This window comes from Calonectris borealis, chromosome 18 (assembly GCF_964195595.1).
Source record: "Calonectris borealis chromosome 18, bCalBor7.hap1.2, whole genome shotgun sequence".
Lineage (NCBI taxonomy): Eukaryota > Metazoa > Chordata > Aves > Procellariiformes > Procellariidae > Calonectris > Calonectris borealis.
The window spans coordinates 1,589,333-1,597,233 of NC_134329.1; positions in this window are offsets into that span (position 1 = coordinate 1,589,333).

A 7,901-nucleotide genomic window follows, 5' to 3' on the forward strand; every position below is an offset into this window, starting at 1 on the left:
GTGTCTCAAAAGGCTGCAGAAATACTGAAGTCAGCAAAACTCTCATTCTTCCTGCATCAGTAAGTGATGGCTAAACCTTATTTTAGATCAAAGGAAGACAGGAATGGCCAGATCAGACCTAAAACCCATCCAGCCAGTCTCTGCCGCGGGCAATAACTCACACCAGATGCTCCAGAGGAAGGTGGAAAGCCTCCTCGGTGCATAGATGCAAAATAATCTGCCCGTGCATGACTTATCATCATCCCATACAAGGGCACAGGAGCAAGTCCACTGGCTTTGCTAGTCAAGACCAGCGTGATGTGGAGGGGTATTCGCACCAGCTCATTTAAAGACTGACGTTAGTGGGGAAAGGTCCCTCTACAGATAACGGAGAAAGAGAGATGAAAGACTTCCTTTGGAGTGATTCAGAAGAAGAGTCCATCTCTGCTCTGAATCATCCTGGGGAAGAGCTGATCTCTCTTCATTGACCAAATACGGAGTTTAGGGCCGTTGGCCTTCAGCTCAAACCCCTCAAACACCTCAAATTAGCGTGAATAACACCATCAGAAAGGGTTTCAGCTTCAGCAAAACATCCCTCTATAGGGACCTCTCGTAGATGCCTCCCTCAAATATAAAATGTCACCTGAACACACAACTAAGGTGCAGACCACAGGCAAAAGCGAGATGGCATCCAGCAAAGAGCTGAATGTTTCCCACAGCCCTGTTTCACAAGGCTCTCTAGTAATATTCCAGATTAACCAAGGAAATTCTTAACAGAAGTCTATGCAACATCAGAAACTCCAGATAAGCTTCTGGCGACAGCACCCTGAAGAACTGAGATCCCTGCCACATCACTCCTGGCAGAGTTGCGTGACCTCAGGAGAGTCACTTCCAGTTTAAAGTTAAGCTTCTCCCTCTTTACAGCGGGAATAAAGATGTTCAACCTCCTTTGCAAAGAACCTTGTGATCTGCGGATGAAATAAGTACTGATGGATTAATGGAAAGTGGAGGAAATACCAATTGCAAGACACTGAAAAATCCAAGTCTGCCCACGGGCAGCATTTCCTGCCGCGGTGATGCACGCGGGGCTGACTACGACACAAGCAAAGCCCTCGTGACGTAACAAGGAGCTCTCGGCATGCTACGGTGAGATCACAGCAAGTCTGAACAACGGCCACAACGCTCCAGTCCAACACGGTTTCCTCAGCTTGAGAAACCCAAGCGGCAAGGCGCTCGTGGAGTGACTTCAAAGGCAGCCTGACATCAGCAAACCCACCCTTGGCGTTTCCACCGGCACGGCCGTCGCGTTGCAGGTTTGTGGAGTTTCACACACTGTGCTCCAGGAGCAATTATCAAAGCACTTGAGTCATGAGAAGCTTCATTGACCGTTACTGAGTACTTCCTTTGTCCAACGTGGAAGGATGCCCAGGCAGAAATATCTGACTTTCACATCTAGCGCTCTTTCCTAACCCAGCTTCTTACACAGCAAGCTCTGTTGCTGGGCTATAGGGAATTTTTGTCCCAGGCTTCTTGACGTGATCCTTTTCAGACAGAAAATCCTGACTCATGAAGCCATGACGTTGAATATACTGCTGTGTAAGGCCTGATACAATTAGATACTTGGCACCGGCTAACTCCTAATCCAGCCAAGGAGAATATATGCATTTTTGAGAACTGAATATTTTTATTTTCTACTTTTAAGTGAAGGGCAGAGAAGGGAAGCCTTAGCAATGCCTTAGTAATGAGGGTCACCCAAATAAGTCAATGTCTCCCACTGGATAGTTAAATAAGTGAAATGGAAAAATAATGGTTTTCCCTTTTCCTTTGCAATCAGTGGCCAAATATGCTGATTCTCTTCCGGAATGAGCAGCTGCCAATTCCAGAGAAGAAAATCTCTTGTAGCCAAGTAGCTCAGCTCTTACATGCTCTCAAACAGCCTGGGAAATGGAAAGCCGGCCAGCCAATCGGCTAAATAATTTCTGAAAATAAGTAGGTAATGGCCCTCCGAAACACCATCGACACGGCAAATTTACTTGCAAACAGACGTCTCTTTTAAAACAGAAAATTGACACATCCATGTCAAATCCTTGCTCATGCTTGGACCTCCTTTGCAGAAACATTGTGGGTTGACTGTCGGTCCGATTTCCAAGTCACCCGAAGCTTTTAAGCACACAAAGCTTCCCCAAACTTTACGCAAGCAGCAAGCATCTTTGTAAGAGTCCATATGGCCTTATCCAAAATGTATAGAGATGCTGAGAGTGTTTGGGGGATTTTTTTTGGATATTCCTGCCCCAAAGCCTCAGGTTAAGCTCTTTGCAGTACTTTGAAAATAGAAAGTAAATGCTGTCAGGTGACTGGCACAATTCTTTTTTTACTTCAGTGTAATTCCACTGTATCAGCAGGGAAACCAGGTAAAAGTCAAACAACCACAAGCCGAAGGAAATATTTGCTTGTGTACAGGCAACTACACTTTGTCTAGATGTTGTGCTTACCGATACCTTCCACATGTCTGAAGTCTGCACTGATTCAGAACCTCTTTACCATGGAATAACACGACGATAGTTTCGGGGGAGTTTTGCCTTGTGCTGTGCTACAGTCTCCTGCTCCTCTTGAGGTTGGTCTACCTGGAGGTCGGTGCCAAAACCAGAGGTCCTTGCCCCCTGCCTCACAGCCCCTGAGCTTGTTTTCACCATTCCCCTTGCACCATCATCAGCCCGTTGGCCACAGGGTGAGCCAGATCAGGGAAAGGTTCTGGATGAAAAGTAACCCACCAAATAGGTAGTTGACCTAAGCTTTTAGGAGAATAGACAGGGAATGCAGCAGTCGTAGGCCACCTGTGCTGTCCCTTCCCACGTCTCTGCTTAGAGGACACAGCTAGGGATCACCAAAGCCCTGCCGATGCCTGATCTTATGGCCTAGTAGGAATGATCAACGGCAGGTAATTGCCTCCAATGAACAGCATCCAGTCTTCAATAAATGGGGAGGAAAGATGCTGGGACTGGAGAGTGGAGCAAAGAAGAGCTCAGCAAAGGTCTCAGATGCCAGGGTGGAAAGCAGAGAGAAAAAAAAAAAGAACCTTTTTTCTGCATGTAAGCAGAGCTCCTTCACTCTGGAAATACTGGTCATTAATGAAACTGCATGCCATTATGCTGTTTTATTAATGCTGTGGAAGCATCTAGAAACGTCTGACAGGATCAAAGGCCTGTCATGGCATCTCCTGCAAGGGCTCATGAGATGTGGTTCCTGCCCCAGGCCAGCGCTCTCTACAGGGGTGGAAGAGTGGAAGGGAGGCAGTCCTTCAACAAACCACTGAATGCCCCCAGTGGGGCACGCAGAGAGGACTCCCGCACCCCAGAGCTGTGCCTCACCCACACGGACATGCAGTTTCAATTTGCTGGTTAGACTGAACTTTTAAGAAAAAGTATTCAGGGACAAAAAGCAACTGTCCCTCTGGCTCTCCTGACGAGCCCCTGACCCGCGGCTGCATCTCTAGCACCTGCTCAGGCTGACATTCACGGTTCTGAGGCTGGCAAAGGCTCGGGTAGATTCTAGCCAACTCAAAATGCCACTTTGTTTTCTGGAGACACCATTTTCCTGCGTTTTAGACAGTCTTACCCTCTGTTACTGAAAAAAGGTCTGTGTGTGATTCAAGGTCAATTTACTGCACAAAGGACTTGGTTTCCTGTTATCAAGCCTAGACTTTCATCAGAATAAACATCCCCTCACTGCACGTCCTGTAAAGAAATACAAGTAATATGAACAGAATATATCATGACTTGCTTGTAAAAGAAACCGGCACCTTATATTTGCTTACCACATCCCCCTTCTCCCACTGGTAGGTGCTTTCTGAAAGTCCTCCAGGGCAGGTCTTGGGTGCTTTCTTGTAAATAGCAGCAACAGGCCTTGAACCTTCCTGAACTATGCTGAAGGGTATCTCTTCTCCATAACAAAGACCCCCTCCTTGAAAAGGTGTTAAACGCCGAGCTAAATCCATTAGCTAATCAGACAAGAAAACATCAAGACACTTGCACAGGGAATCGTTAGCCCTTCCAAAAGAAACCATGCAAAGTAAATGGGGACAGTTGTATTATTTCTGTTACAATCGGACCATACGATCACCGTATTGAATCCGCGGATATTTTACAGCTAGAGTATCTCAATTCTTATTTTTCTAGCGTATAAACGACAAACTCCACAGCAAGGTATTTAGAAGACAAGTCACAAGGCAGCCAATCGATTCTGCATTAGAACAGTAGGTCATTGATGCTCCGGGAAATGCCATACAGGCATGTCTGGCACACAGATACCCAGGGCGGTGTTTCCTATGGAAAACTCCTGTGAGGCTTTGGAATCTTAGCCTCTGCTTAAAGGAAAGATATACGTGCCAATCTGACTTAAATTAGCCTTGGAAACTGCTTATGGAAAATGTGCCAGCTCAGATGCAAATCCCTCTTACTTACCCCGTGATGACAACAAAAGCCTGATGAAATTTTACTCATCCATTAACAAAAAAGACTTTGCCCAGCGACACACGTGGGTGGGATTCCAGTAGGGTGACATTATGCTTTTGGCACGAGGATCTTGGCCCCCAAGGATGGCAACCCTGTGGCATGACAAATGCAAGCACTCCACTACAGCAGGCCACAACCACATACTTTACCTGCTGACTCAAGAGGAAGAATGCAGAACCTACAAAAATTAAAGTTCCAGCCAAAATCCCGAGATGGTAATCTTACAGAACAGTTCGTCAGGTAAAGATTTATGATTAGAATTACAGTCATGAAAATACTAGCTGATTTCTAATCACATTTATAGCAAGGTATATCCAAGGTATTTCACTGGTATCACTGCAGAAATCCACTGGAGGAAAAAAATGATCGCTTAGCTCATTTGGACAGTGTTACAACATGATTTTTGTATTACCACCATGGATAGAGGTCCCTCCACGCTCCATTGAAATCAATGGCAAAACTCTTAACTCTCCTGTTTTAAGCGTGAAAGAATCTTCATTTCTCCTACTCCTGCGTCGTGTTTCATTTCTTCTCTCTGCTCTCCTTCCAAAACTGAAAGCAGCAGCAATCAGATCGGATGATTTCCTAGATCGCACGCAGCCATGGAAATCCCGAAAGAATCCTCGGTTTTCAGGTGAAAAACGAATGTTGACACCTGTCCATAAGATTACTGTGCAGTACCAGGGGCTGGGGTTATTTTCTTGTTGAGGACAGTGTATTTAAGGATGTGGTTGAGACAACGCATTTTCCGTTTGACTTCAGTTTGACTTTCAGTTTGAAACAGAGATACTACTCTTCTTGTTAAACACTATCCCAGAAACAAGGAACGATTTTTAGAAGCACCGCCAACCTGTTTGTGGCTCGGCAGGTTAAGGATATCCACATTACATCTATTAAAAAGCCTGTGGCCACAATAAATGAGAAAGGGTTCCCCTTCTTCACTGATTTTCTAAAAAACCCTGTGAAGCATTCACTTTCCCCTTACAGAATGTTCCCAATATTCTGGTTTTTAAAGCGGCTTGTAATCTTAATTGCTGTTCGTATCTTTGGGAGATCAAAGGGAGGATGTCTGTGATTCTTTGTATTACTCACTGTTACATTAGCACAAAGATCACATATTCATTTATTTTGGTTTAAGAGGTAACAGTCTCCTTTCACTGCACGCACATAATTACTGTAAGCATTCAGGGGACTTGCCAAATGATGCATGGGGGGAGGAGGAGAATCTTTGAAGAAAATTGTTCAAACGTAATTTAGTTCACTAATTGGCAAGGGACCGTTACTAACGAATTGCTTCTGTTTTATGTCAGTAGTGAATCAGGTTGATGATGTGTAACATACATTAAGTCAGTTAACGAGTATTAACTAGAAATGCGACTGAAACACAAGAAAAAGGTTTTTTTACCTTTAGCTAGCCAAGCAGAATTGCTAATAAATAAAAGGATATGTGTAAGTGGCTTATATGATTCCAATCTGCAGTGGAAAGACTTTTCTTAGAATCTGATGGTAACCACAAGTTTGTGGGAAAGAAAAATCAGACGCTTACTGTGGCAGTTCATCACAAGTTACTTTATTTCTAACCAAGCCTGAAATGAAAATGACTAAAAGTCATTACCGTAAAATAGCTGATTAGAAGCCAATGTGAACTGAGACAGTGAGTCGCTGGCCATGGCTACAGGACCAAGACACCATGCAGTCAAGTAAGCTGTGGATTCACTTCGCGGTGTCTGTGTGCACACTCTTACTATGTGGTAACACAAGATAGCCTACTTCACTTTCCTTGTGGGACAAGACACTTTGCACCTTCCAGGGTGCGCCAAGCAAGCTGGCATGCCCCTAAGCCTTGTGGTATCGTGCGTACGGGAGAAAGACTAACTCGTCTGAGTAGCCCTAATCACAGACACGTTTGACTTTCTCCTACATGCACAACACAACAACACAAGACTTGGGGTGCAGACAGCAGTCAGTGGGCTGAAGGAATATGGAAGCCACACAGTCTAGCAGTGCCAGGGCAGAGCTTTCAGGTCAAGGCAGGTCCTGAGCCGTAGCTGCTCTGTGAAGAACGCAGGCCTCCTGTGGATGTGCAGGCGTGAGAGCAAATATCATTACAAAATCTGGGCAGAAGGAAGATTTCTGGTTTGCTCTGGCATGTGAACAAACTGGCTTATTAGGCCACAGGTGCAAAAATGAGAACACAGGACTGAAAGTGAGGATAAAATGGAGAAGTCTCATGTTCTACAAGTTTTGTGAAATAGGCATCAAGCCATGAAACCTGCCAGACACTGCTGCAGGCTCAGGGACAGTCAGTGGTCTGTCTGCCTTGGGCCGAGTAAGGACAGCTGTGGTATTAGCATTAGGATTGCAATGCATTACTCAGCTACCTGGAGAAGGAGGTCGACTGAACATCTAGGGATGTTCAGCTTCAGCGTTATCTATACCCAGTCAGCCAGTTCTAGTCTGGCTTTCAACTCTTTCAGATGGCCAACCAGAGTAAAAGCACAAGAGAGATGCATCAATCCCCACCTTTTATCCCGTCAAGGAAAGATCACTGTTTCAGCAGTGACGAAGATCCCTGATGTCTGGAGCCAACCTCAAGCATTGCCACAGCAGAAGACATCACCGTATGAATGGCGATAGGGAACCTGGTGTGTCAAGCGATGGCACTGGTGGCCGAGGTCCCTCAATCAGATGCCCTAGACACTATGGGTCACATACTTGTCAAGTGACCCTCGCTGCTTTCTACAGAGCTGTCTGACGTACACCACGAAAGAAACACCTTACATCCTAAACCACTGCTGCTCTTCAAGTCCTGTCCTGAAATATCTTTGCTACCTGTCTGAAATGTCAGGGATGCTGCTACACTACTGGGTGTTCGTTATTCTGTTGCACTCTAGTGCTTTTATTTCCCCATCACCGTAAGATTTGAACACTTCAGGCAATCAACATTACGTTGGGAAGAGAGTGCACTACATTCCCTTGTCCACTGTTTCATATTTCAGTATCTCTTTTGCCATGTGTATGAAGTAATGCAAAGGCTGTTCCCTGAACATCTTTTTTAAAATGTCTAAGACCAATTAAGACCATTTTGCTCCTCCCACTCCAGTAATAACCATTAGGTCTTGACAGAGTGACTGCCAGGCAATCTACATGTCACAAAGCACAACACCTTTGCTCCAAGGGACACAGAATTTTTTCCTTTTGTTGCTGTTGTTCTCCTTACCTGTATTTGCAACCACAAGGTACCTTTATTAAAGTTAGGTTTTAAACGTGGTGTATTTCAACACTATTTATATCGCACAACTGTCTAAGCCCCTTGGCACATGGTGGGTTGCTGTTTAAGAAATAAGCTGATAATATAGTCATAGCAACACTACTTGCAGAGTCAGAAAAAAAACATCCAGCACCAGCAGA